Consider the following 17,919-nt stretch of genomic DNA (forward strand, 5'->3'; position numbering starts at 1 on the left):
GGCACAGAGCACCATCCCCACCGATCCGTGGTCTCCCATGGATCTTGCCATGGACAGAGAACAAGGCTTACTCAGACCAATTCACCCCTTCAGTGCTGGTCATGGTGTCACAAATGTCACCTCTCCAGCCCCTATATCCCTTAACTTTGTGCAGTTCTCTCATTTTCATGCTCAGTAGCAGTAAGGATCAAAACTCACTTCCACATAGGTTTCTATCAACACAACTAAGGCACAATGTTGGTTAAAAATTTCTCAAGTCACACACATGCACACAAAATGAACAAAATGAACATTTGGCAATATTTGTGCTGCCAAAATTAAAATGAGGCACCCGGTCTGCCCAGGCTCCTCCTGCAGGTGGGGGGAAGGCTGATGCCCACCACACAGATACAGGGCCTCAGCCACGGCCCACCCTGCAGTGCCCTTGCAGGAAGCCGTGCTATGAGGGAGCATTTGTTGGCGGTCACTGTCACTCCCTCCCAAGCCCAAATTCTTTGATTGTCGTTTCTTGCTTGCAATTTAACTAAACAAACTAGAACTGGAGGGTCAATTTCCTAAGCCCAACAACACAAGGATCACTATTCCCGTCCTATTCTCATCTTTCCTACATTTGTTGTTTTTTTTTTTTTTCTGCTGATAAAAGTGAAATTATTTTGGTTTTCAAACAGAAGGAAAATGGAAACATTAAACCAAAGCAGAAGTTCACCACATAATTATTTTTCCAGCAAATCAAAGCCACTTTTTTCAATTAAAAAAAAATGTTTTGATGAAAAATTAAAACCACTGTTCAGTGAAGTGGCTTTATAGCTTCTCTTAATCTGAGGGAGACACCCACACAGAGGCTGCATTGTTTAAGCAGCTGCAGCATCCCTCGCAGTCCCTCTCTGCAGAGCTCCTGGATGGCTCTGCCGGTATTTATAGCCTGCGTTCCCAGAAGGGAAACCTCCGAGGTGCCGCTAATTAGCTCTCCTAACGCACTGCTAATAAAAAGGGGAAACACGACTTGTATCACGCGCGACAGGTTTGTGGTTGCTTGCAACAGGGACCGGGGCATCCCCCAGGCGCTGCTCCAGGAAGGAGCTCCGGGGCTGAAGCCGCCCCCCAGGGGCTCCCTGCAGCACAAGGAGCACACTGCCAGGCTGCTGCAGGAGGCAACGGCCCACTCAGAATGGAGCTGAGCTGTACCCAGGGACAGGGGCTCAGGAAACGCTGGTGTTCCGTGCCTGGTTTCCTGGAGGACAATATCCAGGGCGAGGCTAGGAAGGAGCCCTGCTGGACACAGGGCGTGTCTCCAAAGGGAAGGGCTGGGGGAGCCAAGCCTTGATACCCGCACCACACATGCCAAAGCATCATGGCATCATCACTGGTATGATCAGAGCTGAGGCTCAGATAGACTGATGCCAAGAGCTGTCCTGCTGGCATTCCCTCTAGATCAGACGGAGTCACAAGTACTAGCCCTGGTGAGTTTATCACTGGTGTGAATTGGATGTTTACCTCCAATAGCGGATGGCTATTGACAGCCCCAAGGTAAGCAGAACAACGTCCATTTCAACAGAGAATCAAGTAGCAAGCCACAATCTCAACAAAACACATAGAAAGCTTTATTAAATGACTGACAGATCTGGAACAAAACCTACTGTTAGGTCATTTCAGAGAGGAAGTGGTTACCTGCTGGAGGAATGGTGAATACAAAGCTCTAGCACCTCAGATTACCTTCTGGGCAAAGGAAGGAGGTGGACTGAAATCTCGCCTTGATGCATAAAGGCATGAGTCCTTGAAATTTTTGCAGTTCCTGCACTGAAATATTTCAGTAACGTATGGTCCTGTTAAAACATCCACCACAAACAGAACATCACTTGTGGCCTTCTCCCAGCCCTTTGCAGAGTTAGGGCTCTCACCAGCTGACCCGCACCCCCACAGGTACTATACATCTCACTTATACAAAGGCAGTCATTAGCATGCTGCCATGGCTCGAAGCGCTAGTCTGCATTCATCCTCTTACAGCAAGAGACATGAAGACACAGAGCTGAACATCTGGACAGGTATGGATCACAGAAGCTACGGAATAAGGACTAAGCAAGTCACTAGCTGAGCTCTGACAATCTTGTATGCCACTGCTGAGTCCTTAAAGGTGTTTTTGACATGCTTACATTCTTGAGGACTTTTTGCAAACACAAAAGTAAGCAATATTCTGCTCATTAAAAGGTCAGTCAAAAGGTTTGCAGGCATGGCCAAAGCAATTTTTCATCGTGACATCTCTGAAATGCTCCCAGGGTGCATTTCCTCAGTTTCTCTATTACCTTGAGTAGATACCAGTTATAAGACCATCCATTTTAGCTAATCTCCGTCATGGAGGTGAAACATGGGATACAGGAAACAGTAACAATCATACTTAGCTGAGGGCGATCAGTTCAGTGCTGAAAATGATCAGAATCTAGCTAATTGTTCTTGCATGTTGTTTACTAACTGCAACCTGAAAAGTCAAAGTCCTACTGGATTTTGTACATCAATTGTTCTTTTTTATTAAATGCTTCCCAAATTATACTGATGCCTCAAAAAGAAAAACAAGAAACACAGCCTAACTACTTCTCTCAGATGATGCACCGGGCCAGAACAACATCAATTGCTCCTAACACAGAGAATTCACACTACCAGTGAAGCTCTTTGCATACAGAGCCAAACCATTGCATCTCTGGTCCTGGTTCTGTTTTCCTGTGCCATCTGCACCCTCTCAGCCTTCCTGAAGCAGTGCTACAAGCCCTCTAGTCAGATAAAACAGGCATTAGAACTGCAGAAAGGTCTCCATGAAGGAAAAATACTTCAAGAAAAAAAGGAATAACTTTTAAAAAATTACATTGTCTCAGTACAGTGGTTTTCACCTGCTACACATTGGGGTGGGTAATTTACTTGTGCCACACGAAAGGATGCCTTCTATAAAATACGGTGAATAAAAATAATAATCATTTCCAATAAATTCAAGCCACATTCATGCTTGGCAGCTTTCCCATAGTGCAAAGAATTTATCCAACGCCCCTTTTATTTATGATGAAACAAAAGTGACATAACACTTTGTCATGAAAGAATGCTGTAAATGATGCTTTTTTAATTATATACACTGTTGTTCTTGAAACAACTCTCCAGTAATTTATGTTTATAGTCCTAGACACATGCTGCGGAAGTGGATATAAAATGCAGCTGTGGTCAATGGCCACGTGGTTTCAGTCTGACGCTAGCTCAACGCTCAGGCTGGAAGAAGAAAGAGGGAGCAGGCTCACTAACAAGTGCTTTTCCCTTCCCTCAATTTTTGCAATGTTATTGAAGTACCAGCCTGCAAAAGATCAGATGTTTACAGCCAGTCAAGCTACAAACAAGAGAATCATTCTGGCAGCCAAATCTGAACTCTGGTGGTTCTTCAGCAGACAAAGAGCAGCAGTGGAAAATGCCAGTTTCTGCTGAAAATCTGAAGTGAGAATGCCCTTATGTCCTGTTGTCTTCCCAGCACCTCAGAGGGACACTAGCAGCCAATGACTTCTGCTCATCTTACCTGAACAGAGCAGCAGGTTGCTTCAAAACTGACATTTCAGCAACCATGATTAGGTCCAACTGTGCTTTCCATCTCATACTCACTTCCTCTAATCTCTCAAGTGTTGTTAAAGCAAGTATTTATAGACTTCAGAAGAATACTATTCTTACATTTCACTTCAGCAAGCACAGACAAAACCACGCCCAAATATATGAAAGACAGAATTTGCTGCAGTTTGAAGTACTCTCAGAGAAAATTTTGGTTTGCAGTGCTAATAGAAACGCATTTCTCCTCGCCTTTCTCTTCGTCATCCTTGGCAAACAGTACATGAGCTTTATTCACCATGAATAGAAGTACCAAAGCAATGAGTTGTCACATCCTTTGAACTGGAGATGTAAAAGGCATCAACAATGTGAAAATTCGGAAAAGCAACAGCTTTAACATACCAGAAATCGTGTACTGACCTCAGCCAATCTATTTGAGTGAACACACTGGAGCAGAGCAAATAGAGAGCAGTAATGTTTACGATTTGAATTACAGCGGAGAAGCCAATTAAATATCAGGGCTACTGTGAGTTGTGTCCATCTCTCAACTGCAAGGTAAAGATACCAAATAGATAAATAGTGATAAATGGGAACTGATGTGTGACCACGTGTGACCATTGATGTGTGAAAACTGTCTGCACTTACATAGGTTTAAAAGAAGATAAAATATAAAAGATCAAAGATCTGAAAGACACGGACAAATATGCGTTCCGCTCCTTGCTTTTGGTTATATTTAATATATACATATTTTTCATTTTTTAGTGGGGTTTTTTTTCTGCATTTCACTTTTTGCACTCAGAAATCTGATACCTCAGTTCGTCCTGAAATTCAGAACCCTGTAGCGCTCTGAAGTCTGCCGAGTTACGGATCACTAGGCCAAATTCAGTTCTGATCATACACTACTGGGTTTTGGAATAAAGGGTACATTCTCTCTGCCCCACTGAACAAAACACACAGCCCCTTAATGACAAGCCTTTTTATCTCTTTCTGCCTGCCTTCTTTCAACATGCAAGCTTGGTCCACTCTTCCCCTTAAGGTTTTACTTCCAGATAAAATCATCCTTTAAGTTCAGATGATTAGGAGAGCCAAAAGGCATTGTTTTAGTTTTTGCTACATTTAAAACCAGTTTGTTTTCCTTGAACCAGTCTGTCAAAGTCTTTTTGCAGTTCAGGCGTTATGTGAGAAACAGATTTGCCATTAAAATGCACAGTCGTGCCATCTGTATAAAAATGTATAGCACAGTAATGACATAGCCTTGCAAAATCATTAATAAAAAGAAAAAAACAGGAATGACTGACACTACTCAACTCGGGGAGGGGGGAGGATAGAGGGGAGAGACATTGACACCTTTGACTGACAAAGGGGGGAAGAGACAGCCCTGTGAAGAGAAACAGATTGATGCTTCTCCCAGACTCTTTGTCTTCCTGACAGAGCACAGGCAGCAGCACAGGCCACCTACTTGCTGCGCTAGCGCCTGCAGCGCATTCGGCCAAGAGCTTTGGCGAGGCTCACTACAAAAAATCTGCACTACAATTTTGTTTATATGGGGTATGCTTGAAACAGCTCATTATTCATTTTTACATTGTCCAGGTCAAACCCTGATGATGCTGAGAGACTTCTGCTGCCCTGCCCTACCCAGACTGCTGCACACGTGCTCCCATCTCTCTGGGCTCACCCTGCTCGCCCCACAGCCCTCTTTCCAAAGGGCAGCAGGCACCCAGCTTCTTTCACCCCAGCCAAAAGGGACATTACAGATGCCACATCCTTCAGGTTCCCCTTACGGGGTCTACCCCACAGGCTGAGGGAACAACAGTAATGCAGAGTTGCTTCAGCAGCCTGGAAAGGAGCACTGGCTGTGGGCAGCTCTCGTAACCCACCTGCAAGGTACAATTTAGGCGCAGGGCTGAGGTGCGTCAGCCCTACCTCCCTCTGACAAACCAGCAGGACACTGATTCACTGGGGGAGATGTGAGAGCCTCTTCCAAAAATAAGCCCAGAAGGGAAGAACTGATGAGGGCATCTGAAAAGGAGGCACACATGTTTTCTTGATGACTAAATAACAACCAGCTCCCCAGACTTTTCCACAGGTCACCCAGGTGAATGTTTTCCTTAGGCTGAAGCCGTCTAAAAATATCATGTAAAAGCTTCATTTCTGTCCACACTGTGTTTAACACGTGTTCCTTAAACTTTGTTTACTCATCATTTTGCCAGCGTGGCACATGCATCTTCTTGCTATCAACTCTGTGCTCCACCCTTCGCAGCTGGCTACAACTCACAGCCTCTGAACAGCACTGGGTCACAGCCCAGGTCCTTCACTGATCCTAATAACATGTGCTGAAAATGCAAAAGCATCAAAACAACAAAAGCCATAAGAACATATTTACAAGGTATTCACCCCAGGGACTTCACTATCATTTGAGAGAAAACATTGCAATTGTGGTGGAATTAGAGATTACAGTTTTACTCAGACTTCCTAAAGTTAACCTCTACCATTACAGACCTAAATTTGGAGCAGTCCGTTGTGCCACTTGGAGGAAAGCCACTAGTTCAGCACTGGCAACTGCAGTTGTATAAAAAGAACTTTTTTAATGATAATTTGTGTTTCATAAGTGTTGCTCTATTTTTAGAAAGATGAGAAAGTAAAGTATGCCCTCCTTTTAAATCTGGCTTTTACTGAACCCTGTAATTTATGGCAATATAATAAGTAATTTGAAAATAAAGATTTGAGACAACATTTTAGCATTAGTGTTTTTAAGACAAAACAAACATTAAAAATAAAACCTAAACCACGGCAATGAAATCTATCATTAAATGCCTACTTACTGCTAAATTTGTAGTTATGGCAGCTTAAATCTCAAACATCTATTGTGACCTCTTGCAAAGTAAAAATAATCATATTATTCATTGTGGTTCAAGACCAATATAGGGTATTATTTCATTCTAGCCTTAAGTATTCATGGAATCATATAGCATAGCTTTTAGAACTATATTAATTACTTTTCATTTAGTCCAAATGAGTTCTGGTTTTCAGAAAGAATTGTGCATCACTTCATCATAGTTACTTCATTTCTAAAGACTAGCACTTTCGGGGCTTATTTATGCATAATACATCAGACACAACCTGCTTAATCACTGCCTGAGTTCTTCTGAACTAGTAAAACTGCACAAGTTTGTCACACAGAGGCTTTTGACTGTTCATGGAAAAATTCAGAGACATTGGTCACAGCGTAAAAACTGCTACTGTACCATAGAGCCAAAACTCAGTGCGAGGCTGCAGTGAATAATACATGTCAAGCAGTTCAACTAAGTCCACTACCTCAGCTCACAGAGTCCTCACGTCCCACCAAGCAGCACCTCCTATGTCCCTTGTATGAATGAGAGTCCCCTCTGCACAGAACCAGACCCAGGTTGGGACGTAGGCACACAGCAGTTCTTCTGATCCATACACTTACGGAAGTAGTTTCCCTGCCTCCACTTCTCTTCCCACCCGGCACTAATGGCTCTTGGGAATTACATGACTTAACCCTAAAAAATGTTCTCTTACCTTGGGTTTAAGGAATGGAAATCTCATACTGAGAAGTTTTCCAGAAATTGATACACAAAAGTGCCAAGAGTACATGTTTTCAAAGCTAAGCACCATAGGAGATTGGCCCCATGTTGGAAACATTCGTCAGGCAAGAAAGGACATTTTTAGGCAGGGAAGTCTAGCCTTGCCCGTCTTCACAACGTTCATGGACCTGTATTAGGGGATGCCAAATCAGGCCTGCAGCCATGTATGACCCATCTAACATGCACGTGCACCTCAAAGGCCAGGGGAGAAGGTTTTCCTGTTGAAAGACAACCAACTTAATTTCCTGAAACACAAGGTCCTACATTTTGGAGGGCAGCTAGAATCCCATCAAGTAACCATACTCAAAAATGCCAAAATGATCTTACAATAAATTATTTGATAAGGGTTCAGAAAATCATAACCAGAAAACCATAAACCATAGGTATATGAGGGCATATGACCAAGCTCCAGACAAGCAGAGAAGCACTTCAGGTTCAAAATTAGCATTCACCTGATTATCAAAATCTTTCTCTGAATTCCAAAACATTCTGGGGCTCTCATCAAATTCAGAGCTGCCAAGTACTCACCTTTTCTGACAGACTGGACATAGAAATCTGGATGCAGACTTTTGCTGCTTCAGATCCATCAATCCGCCTCTCAACCAGCAAGTGTGAGCTCTGCAGGGGAAAATGCAAAGATTGACATTCTCTCCTGGTTTACACCCATACCAGCTTGCTGACTATAGTGGCTTGGCAGGTGCAAACAAGAAGAGTTTAGCTCTTGCTCCTCTTTTCTTGAATTCCTGAAGCTTTTTGTTCTAGATCAAGAAAATCAAGTATATTTAGAAAGGAAAAAAACCTCCAAACTTTAATAATCTGTGGCATATTTTAAATTGCTATGCAAATGACTTAAGGAAATAGTAAGCTGAAGCCTTGTAATTACAAATCTTCAGTGTGGGGTTTGGGTCCCTACAACGCAAGGCATGCTTGTCCCCAGTTTTATTTTTTTTCTTGTTTTTTTTTTCTTAAAGTATCTTTTAAACTTTTCATCACTGCCACTGAGTTTGGGTAGTTTTTTCCTGGTGACAATTTTTTCCATAACATTAATTTGAATTTGTGAGGATGGTATAAAAGGAGAAGTGGAAAAGGCAAAGAAAGAGATGGAAAATAAGTTTCCATTTTAATGGTAGCTGACAACTCCAAACAAGATTAAATGCAAACACTGTTGTCTGCTCACTTGAATGTGAAATTCTGTTTGTGATGGGTCCTCTCTGGAGAGCTGAGCCCAGGGGACAGGCAATTTGTGGAAGACAGTTTGTGCACTGCACAAATGGCACCTGCTGCATTTCTTCTGAGCCCTGAGACAAGGTAAATTCGTTCTCAAGAGCCAATGAGAGCTTCACGTTTGTCTCCACTGAAGCAAAGCTATTGCTCTCTCTCACTGGAAGTGCAAGGTTCAGGAAAGAATAAGTGCAATAAATGATGCTACGCATAGACTGGAGTGACTTACAGAACTGGCAGTGCTAGCACTTCTCATTGAGGTTTTCCCCCTTAAGTAAATACGGCCTTTGAGAAAATGTAAAAAAAAATTAAAAAAAAAAATCATAATTAAAAAAAAAAAAAAACCTCACCAAAATGTGGATTTCATGGGGGTATTAAAAATAAATATTTCCCATTTTTTTATTCAAAATTTGTATTTTAACCATTTTTGTAGTACTTGTTAGACTGGTGGAAAATAAAGAAAATTCTCAAACATCAGTATCATTCAAAAACGAATATTGTGAACTGAGAGGAAAGGATTTTTAATTTTCATAGAAAAACAACATCAGAAACACCATAGATATTCATGAAAATAGATTTTCAGTTACTATCAGCTCTGGAAGAAGAAAACTATACTTATTCTCTTTGAGCCTCATGTAATCTACTAAGCCACAACATATCAGACACAAAGAAACAGTAAAATACATTCATAAACACAAGTGCCAATATGAAAGTGTTTGAGAAAAGCTAGTAATTTCAGGTTCTTAAGTGGAACTGTTCCCCAACGAACGTTATTAAAAACTGGTGCAAGGAAAATAATGTTAGTACTAACACCTTTATGATGAAATAATGGTGTGGAAGGCACTGTCACATAAGAATACAGACCTGCAGCCAAGGACAATTGCTCTACTATGCTTAATTCATTTATGAAACACGAGGTGTTAAGTTTTATGTGGTTTGGCTGAGACTGGTCTGGATTATTTTTTTTTAAATTATCCCTACAAGGCTAATGGTTTATAATATATTTTGCAAAAGACTGAATTGTACACTGCATATTTTATAAAAAGCACGTACAGTGTATTCAAGGCTTTCTTTCCCCATGCATCAATGAATCAACAAGCATCTCCCCATTGTGTAGGATACTATTGTTTGGTTGTATTTCAGCAAAGCTTATTTGCTCAGAGCATTGTGAAGCTACAGGACAGGGAGGTGCACAAGGAATCCTGTTCTGCCGATTCCTGAAAACGCTCAGTGGGCCACAAACTTGCCATGGCACATGCAAGTTCACAGGCCACTGTTTTGCAGTCTGCACTACACTTCAAGTCATCTCCCAGATGAAACACAATGCAACATCAAAGCTCAAAGTACTTTAAAGGATAGAGGTTCCTCCTATTTTTGTGGATCAAAACTCAGCCTTTAATGAATTCTACTTAATGGCTCCATCATGCTGTACTTGCCGTGGATAAGTGAAGAGACCCAGAATGAGCCAGTGTCCCCTGTGCCTGCTTGCTTAAAATGGGCAAGCAACTTCACTGGCGTGAACCAGGCATAAGCAGATAAAATACTGCAACAGAACTGTCCAGCTACATCTAGTGCAAGATTCTAGCTCTCTCTATTTCAGCGCTGCTCTATTTTAATCTTTGGCTGTTTGCTCAAGGGGAGTGGTGGAAGGAAGAGCAGGTCGTGTGATCTCTATTCTGGTGACAGAGGATGCAGAAAACATGCGTAAGTGAATGGTAACAAGCACAGATTGCCCGCAAAAAGGGTCAGCAGGGTGCCCAGAAAGCAGGCTCCCCCATGCAGGTGTGCAGAGGGATTTTTAGAGAGAGACACACTGTGAGGCTGACCATGCACAGGGAACTTCTGAGTCCTGCTGGCCCAGGGAAACACCCAGAGTGCGGGACACCCTGAGCCATGATGCTACTCCATGGGGGTAGCAGGGCAAAGCATTCCATACTCAGAGAGTCTTTTACAACTGCAAACCACTTTTCTTCCTCTAAGCAATTTCAGTACTATTGTATAATACAGAGAGAGAAAAATAGCCTTTTATTTCCCACTCGGCAGGTTTTCGCACCACCTACAACCCAGGACTAAACTTCAGAGGCAGATTATACAAATACAAAGATTTCTGTAAAGAAATCAATCAATCATCCTTAAGTGTGGGTTCAGCACCTCTGAAAACCAGGCCATTTCTCAGGTACGTGGAGCTATGAGATCTGTCATTTTAAGCCACCCCCAACCTTCTTCTCTGTTACTCAGAAAGCTGTGACCTAAATGCCTTGAGGGAGCCTGGGTTTCACCAGGAGCTTCTCCGGGGCTGAGGCCACCACCACCCAGCACCACCAGCTCCCCTTTCCTTCCGCAGGCTGAATGGGAAGGGAAGGCTTCCCTGAGCCAGCTGCACTGCATCAGATGCAGTGGGGCCTGTGGAGGCTGATACCTCACAGCCATCTCACAGCTCCAGCAGCGGCAATCCACACCTCAGAAAGACAACCTTTGGCATACTGCCCCTCCTCTGCAGTTCCATTAACCTTTTCCTTTTTTTTTTTTTTTACATGCTTTAAAGCCCTTTGTTATAACTAACTGTCTGTAACGTAAAGTGATCCAAGGTAAAGCTGGTTTGAGTTATTTATAAACTTTTAGGACTCTGCCGTTTGATAGGCCGGCTTAAAGCTCCCAAACAGACAGCCCCCCTTTCATCTATATTTAGTCATTTTTTATTGTATGTACACAAGCAGAGGAGGCAGGACCGATTCACCAACCCTGCAGCTCATGGTTTGTTAGTGGAGATAACACGGCCTTACCTGGAGTAACTTCAGTTCTCTCCCATAAAGGCATACAGACTCTTTAATGCTTAATGGTACACCAAGGCCAACAGCCCAGGGAAATAATTTTACGGCTCAATGCAAAGGATGTAATCAAAGTTTTTCACCAATTTGAATACACACTGTTCAGAAGCCTCTGCCATGACAGGAAAGCTCAAACAGGGAGGGATACATGCAGAGCAGTGCCACTGCCATCACCCACTGTTGGAGCACAGCCCCAGCTCATGGCTGGCACAGGAGCACAACTGGGCACAGGGCTCTTCCTCACAGGGGTCTGCCCTCACTCAACCAACAGAGCCAAGGAATGGCAGCAGAGCTGCCTGCACACACTCACAGCGTGAGTGCAGGTCACAGCAGACGAGACCAAGCCCAAGCCCAGGCAGTACGAGTGACACAGGTGGAAAAACCATCCCCTGCAGAGACACTGCCCTGGGCCCTGTACCTGTTGCATGGCCAGGGCTGGGGCCGGGAGAGGCGGCCTTTCAGCGGGTGCTCAGGCTGCCTGACATCAGAGGGACTGGAGCAGATGGTGATGAGCTCTGCTTCCCCCTGCTCACAAGAACATTTTCATTACCAAGTGCTTGGAGGCTCGCTGTCTGCTGCTCCTTGCTTGCAGCTGCTGGCAGCGGCATCGTTGGAGGGCTGTGACTTACCACCTTCATATTTATTTACATTTGTGTCTCAAGAAGAGTGGCAATTTGCCAGATTTGGAAGTGCTTAATAGGATCTGATGGGCAGATTAATTAGTGCAGGTCACAGCACTACTTGCCTTCCAGTAACATTACCTTTTTTACTTATTTTTTGTCAAGGTAAATCAGGAGGAGGTCAATGTCACCAGCACGTTTTACATTTCACTTCTTTAAATCTTCATGGTTTTGTTTCATTTCCACTGAGCAAATGAACTTTACTTTTATTTCCACCTTGACAATATTCTCCAAATAATATGTTGTAGGCAGACAAAGAAATTAAGGTGTAGAGAAAAGAAAATGTTATCATATGCCCCCCTTCACTTTTTACTGTCCCTGAAAATCCCCTTCAGACCATGGTTTTTGCCCCCTCGATATGATCCTCTTGGAATCTTTCTATCAAAAGATCTTTCTATCAAAAAAGATATTTTGGGGTAGGGATTATTTTCATTCATACATATATACTTAAATATATATAGGCACAAATACATATACATTATATTTATACACACATCTATTTCTGGATGTATATGTATGTATGTATAAATAACTGTGTACAGAGAGAAAAAAGAGAGGCAGACATCGTATCTGGCTAACCATTACACCAGATAGAGCAATTATAAACTCAGCTGGATTATTCTTAATTTTTACTGGCCTGACCGAGACTTCAACATGACCAATTATGCATAGGCTGACAAACTAGAGAACATCAAGATTAATTTTTTATGGCTACAGAACCATTTGCACTCCATAACCTTGGGAGTGACACGCTGCCTGTAATCGGGGACACATTTTTGTCATGCCACCACGGTAAATGCTAAAGCACCTTTTGCATCTGTCATGCTGCAGAAGGCAGGAGAGGCATATGGAGCACCAAGCACATCCAGAACAGCACAGAGACCACACAAAATTGGAACAAAGGAAAAATGTTTCCTATTTCCTCACTTTTTTTCCTTATGAAAGTATTACTTTGGATTTCATTTGTTCTCAAAAGAGGAAAGAGCTACAGACAGTGTGAGAACCACATGTAGTGTCTGCAGCAGGGCACCAGCACACACTGCCTGCCACTGGGTGAACAGGGCAGGATCTGGCCCTTGCAATCTCCCTAGAAATGGGTAGATGTGGCACTGAAGAACATAATTAGTGGGCATGGTGGTGCTGAGTTGATGTTTGGACTAGACGATTTTAGCAGACTAGATGATTTAAGACTTTTCCAGTCTTAATGATTCTATGACTCTAAGATGCTGTGAGATGAGGAAACTCAGTAATTTGCTTGAATATTTCCTAACTTTCTCCAAACACATTTATTTTCTTTTGCTCCCGCTCCTGGAGTTTTCACAGGGAGAGAGACACAGTATGCAACACAATCAAGTGTGCAAATGCACATGTCCACACTGAGCGCTTGCAAGAGGAATGAGTTGCACCCACAGCCCTTCCCTGCAGCACAGCAGGGAGGCTGCTGCCAGCAGGAAGCTGCCATGAGGGGAAAAGGATTTGCAAACTCCTGCCCAGTTGAGAATGAGACTAGATATAGCTCCACAGAGCAGTAAGGCTGTTTAAGAAGGATATAAACTGATTGAGGTTTTTTTCTTTTTTTCTTTTTCTTTTTTTTTTATTATTTTAATGTATCCTCCCTCACACACATCCTCTGAGAAAAAGAAACAAAAAGGAGACCATAGAGCTAGAGCCAAACCTCTCTTCAATAAAACAAGGAGGGAATGCATTTTCACATTTCCCTATTTACTCTGACTCATTTTATTAAGTAAGCTGAAGATGGTAACTTTTATGCACATTTACAACCCTGTTTCCGATACACGTGGTGCCCTATAAAACCTCCCAGAGCCACACCCCGCCCCGGGCTGCCCTCCAGCTTCCCATGCACACAGCTATTACCGTGCCTGGCTGCAGGCTGGGCTGTGCCAGGGCTTCAGTTCAAATCCTTTTTCAGATGGGTGTTCCACAACGTGTCTTTGAACTTATTTGAGGTGAGATATGTTGTACGCACAGAGGCAAGTTCACGTCCTTTTATTCTCCCACATTATTAAAAAAAAAAAAAAAAAAAAAAAAAAAACAGAATAAAATAATTTTGCCTTATTTTGATTGTCCCTCATTTGAACACACAGGTATCTTTAATTACCTCCAGGGGTCCCTCTGCAGTGGGATTGGTGGCTACAAGATGCTAACTTCTCTCCAGCAGCATCCCTTATGCATGTTCAGTTTCCCACTGCTAAAGCTGGTAGCACAGACTATCCCAGGGCCACCTCCCATTTTTGTGAGAACAATTTATAACCATAAAACTCATGCCTGTAATTTCAAGCCCATGTTTGAGCTGTGGGCAAAAGTCAAGTGTCCTGTGCTTCCCGCTGCTGTTCTGCAACGGTCAATCAGGCACGGAACGGCCAACCACATCCTCATCATTTACTCAATAAGAGGAGAAAAAATATTGCAGGTACAACTGGAAGGACACGCCCTGCCCCACGCAAAGGGAAGGAAGTTCTCAGCTATTTTCAGTGGCAGTGAAGTTTCTCAGCCCTCTGGTGAGGAGGGAAAGCTTCCAAGTAGGGACATAACGCCAGACTGCCGCTGGAATGCTCAGACAATGGTGAGGAGAGATTTAAGATGCTGCCTTTAATCAAAAGAGAGTGTTTAGGCTGCAGTTTAATGATGACAATGTGAATGTCAACATTGTTAACAGTTTCACTGCTGATCTGATTAGCAGGAAAACCCAGATAGTCCAGGGTTGCGGGTAATTTGAGTACTTTCCCACCCCTTCACACCCACTCCATCACTTGACTCTAACTTAAAAGAACTGTTAACTTTTATATAAGCCAGATATTTCATAGGCTCAGTCCTTCCTTTGGAATTGCGGCAGCTGTTATGTATTTATTTTCAAATTAAAAAAAATAGCTTAAGCAGTCAGATCCACATTAAGTTTTCTGGGCAGGACCTGCCTTTATGTTCAGAGCTTGTACAGCATCTAACTCAATACGGGTAACAAATAACAAGGAACAACTGTTCTGAAGATTGCTGTAGCATGAACAGACAGGATGGTCTGTTTGAGATGAGCCTAGACACATTTCCAGACCCAAGCAGCAGCCCCTCACCACTGTGAAGTGCACAGCCCACAGCTCCTTGTCACCATCACAGATCTGACTCCACGTGGCACCTGACAATGTGAACGTTTATTTAAAGAATGAGTAACTCAGCTCACAGCACAAGCTGTACTAGCAAAGTAGGTTCCAGTCTATGGGACAATGCTGCTCACCTTTACTAGGCCAAGCTGCCCATTTTCAAAGTCACTCTTCCATACAAATACATACTTACATGAATATATATACACCAACTCACTAAAGAAAGTTCCATTGGGTTATTTCACTAAATTACAAGGAACTAAACAATTAGGGCTGCCTCTCACAGAGCCCACTAATCCAGACTGTTCTCAGCAGCCGGGCTCCTTGATTTAAAGGTTCAGAGGAGTAAGGTTCAGGGAGCAGCCCCCTTCTGCTCCCACTGGCACCCGGCTGTTCAGCATTCCCACCAGCCTGGCTGCCAAGGACAAGCTGGGGCTGTACTTCAGCAGCTGCTAATTCTTTGCAGCTCTCATCAAACCTGACGGGTGTTTTTATTTTGACCACCAGGAAACAAAGCAAGCAAGAACAGCCCTTCTGACTAACGTACCGCACAGGACAAACCGCGCTTCTCCTTCAGAATCCATGGTTTTGGTTTTCATTGTTCTATGGTAGCAATTCCCTCTGACATTAGTGCAAATCATGCATGAAAACTGAATAATTAATCCCCAGAGGAAGCATTTTAACAGTTACATTTTATTTTGGAGGCAGTTCCTTGGTACAAGAAAACCACTGATGCCTGATCAACAAGCAAAGTTCCATAAATGTTTCAAGACATCATGCATACATACACAGATATAAAATGAGAATGAAGAATGAAAGTGCATGTTAGCAATTGAGGGATAAAAAGCTTGCAGGAATGTTCAAAGTCCCAGCCGGTCAGCCTCTACAACCACCTCGGTGTCTGCTGCCCTCTCTGTAGCTACTGTGAAGGAGCCAATACAACTCCACCTGCCGTGGGCCAGAAGATACCCTGCAGTAAAAATTGAAATCATGTAGCAAGAGCACTAAAACTTGCAACAGTCACAAGCCCTAAGAAGAGAACAAGAATTCAAAATATTCCTTGTGAGGATACTGGATGATCTCAGGTCCTACTCTATGTCCTGAGAAGACAAAGAGCACATTTAGGAGTGGGTTCTGTTTTCATAGAAAAGCAAATGCTCAGCACTGATGTGGTAAAAGAGGAGCTGAGGCTGTGCTGGGAGTTGGGGCAGGAGTCACGGTGAGCCCTCCAGCACCTGTTGCACCAAGCACAGAATAGGAAAGGTGGAAGTGAGACCTGAAATAACAAAGCAAGACAAGGACAGCTTCTAGTAGACTTGGAAAAGGTATCCATTACCCACAGAAAACCGATGCAATACAAGAGGTGAACTCAGGAAAACCTGCATACCAAGCAGCTGTGCAAACTCTTACCACATTCTGCATGCATGGGACATTAATTTAATAGGTAATAAACTACAGTAAATTAAATACATTGTTTTCTTATTACCAGGTTTGCACTAAAGCATTGCCCTCACTGTCACTACCAGTGGCAGGACAGCCATTATTATTTTGTAGTAGCTCAATCTACATGAGCCAAAAGGCAAACAGAAACCAGAAGGCACATCTCACTTAATGGCAAGGCCACTGCTGCAGTAGGAGTGGAGCACAAAGGGCAGAGGATGGAGAATCCCGTCAGCATGGTGCCAGTGGGGATGGCAGCCCTACTGCCAATGGATGCTGCTCACCAGGGGCAGCTTTCTCCAAGGAGTTTTGCTAATATGCTTGTGCAGTGGGAAATGGGATGAGAGTACTTGCTCACTTTAAATACACTTAGCCGTCATTAAACGGCGTGATTTTTTCTCGTGTCCTAGACTGGATTACAACTGGTATCTTGGAAACAAGCTGATCTGTGCTACTTCACCAACCTCCAGAAGCATCAACTCTTCTTTAAAAAGAAGTCACAAAATAAGAAGGAATTTAAATGACATAACAGCGAGAAGCGGAAGGCACATCAAGTCAGACATCAGATGGAACAAACCCATGCAGACACTCAGGCTTCTCCAAATAGCTCTGCAAATAAAATTAAAGTTTGTCTAGAGTACGTTGCTGTCGAACTGGGGCAGTGCTCCCCCCTCGCCCCGATTAGCTGCAATGCTGTCAGCTGTCTGAATAGCAGATATCTTCCAAGGGACAGGGAGAAAACAGACAGTCCCTCAAAGAGGTACGGTGCATCATAATGAAGATCAAGGACACCCTGATTACAGCAGCAAAGTGATACTGAACATCTGTCAACGCTAGAGAAGGCACTTCAAAGATTGAGGACAGCTGGACTTCCCATAAAACAAAATGGCTAAGTGCTTATGTGTGAGGTTCTGAGCGGGGCACACGGACTGCCTCCCTTTGCATCCCATCCCTTGGTAACCCACAGGGGACAGGGTGACCGCAGGCCCACTGCCTAGCCCCAGCCAGTTTTCCCTGCTCCCATCTTCTGTCATTTAACTGGAACTCCTCTTCTTTCCTCCTCTTTCACCACGAATTGTGCAGTCTATGACCAGCTGAATTTTGCATTTGATGCTACGCATAATGGGAAATGAGAATTCACATTGTCCTCTACTCCCTTCCAAGCCTCTAAAAATTTGGAGTTTTCTTATTGATTAAAAAGTATTTTCACTTCAGCTGAGCAATAATAAAATGGTTCATAATTACATCACTAGATACTTTTTGTTCAGAAATATAGGGGGAAAAAAGACAAAAACCCTAAGGCAGACCAGACCTCAGCATTTACATTTCATGAAAAATTTGATCTGATTTTGGAATTTGGCTTTGTTGTCAGACAGCAATATAAATACAAAAATAAAACAATTTCAGTGTAACATTGCTGTTGATGATGTCTTCAAAATATTTTGTCTCAAAAGGAGCAAAA

This window comes from Cyrtonyx montezumae, unplaced genomic scaffold (genome assembly GCF_038088225.1).
Source record: "Cyrtonyx montezumae isolate F1298 unplaced genomic scaffold, pur_monq_1.0 scaffold_7, whole genome shotgun sequence".
Taxonomy (NCBI): Eukaryota; Metazoa; Chordata; class Aves; order Galliformes; family Odontophoridae; genus Cyrtonyx; species Cyrtonyx montezumae.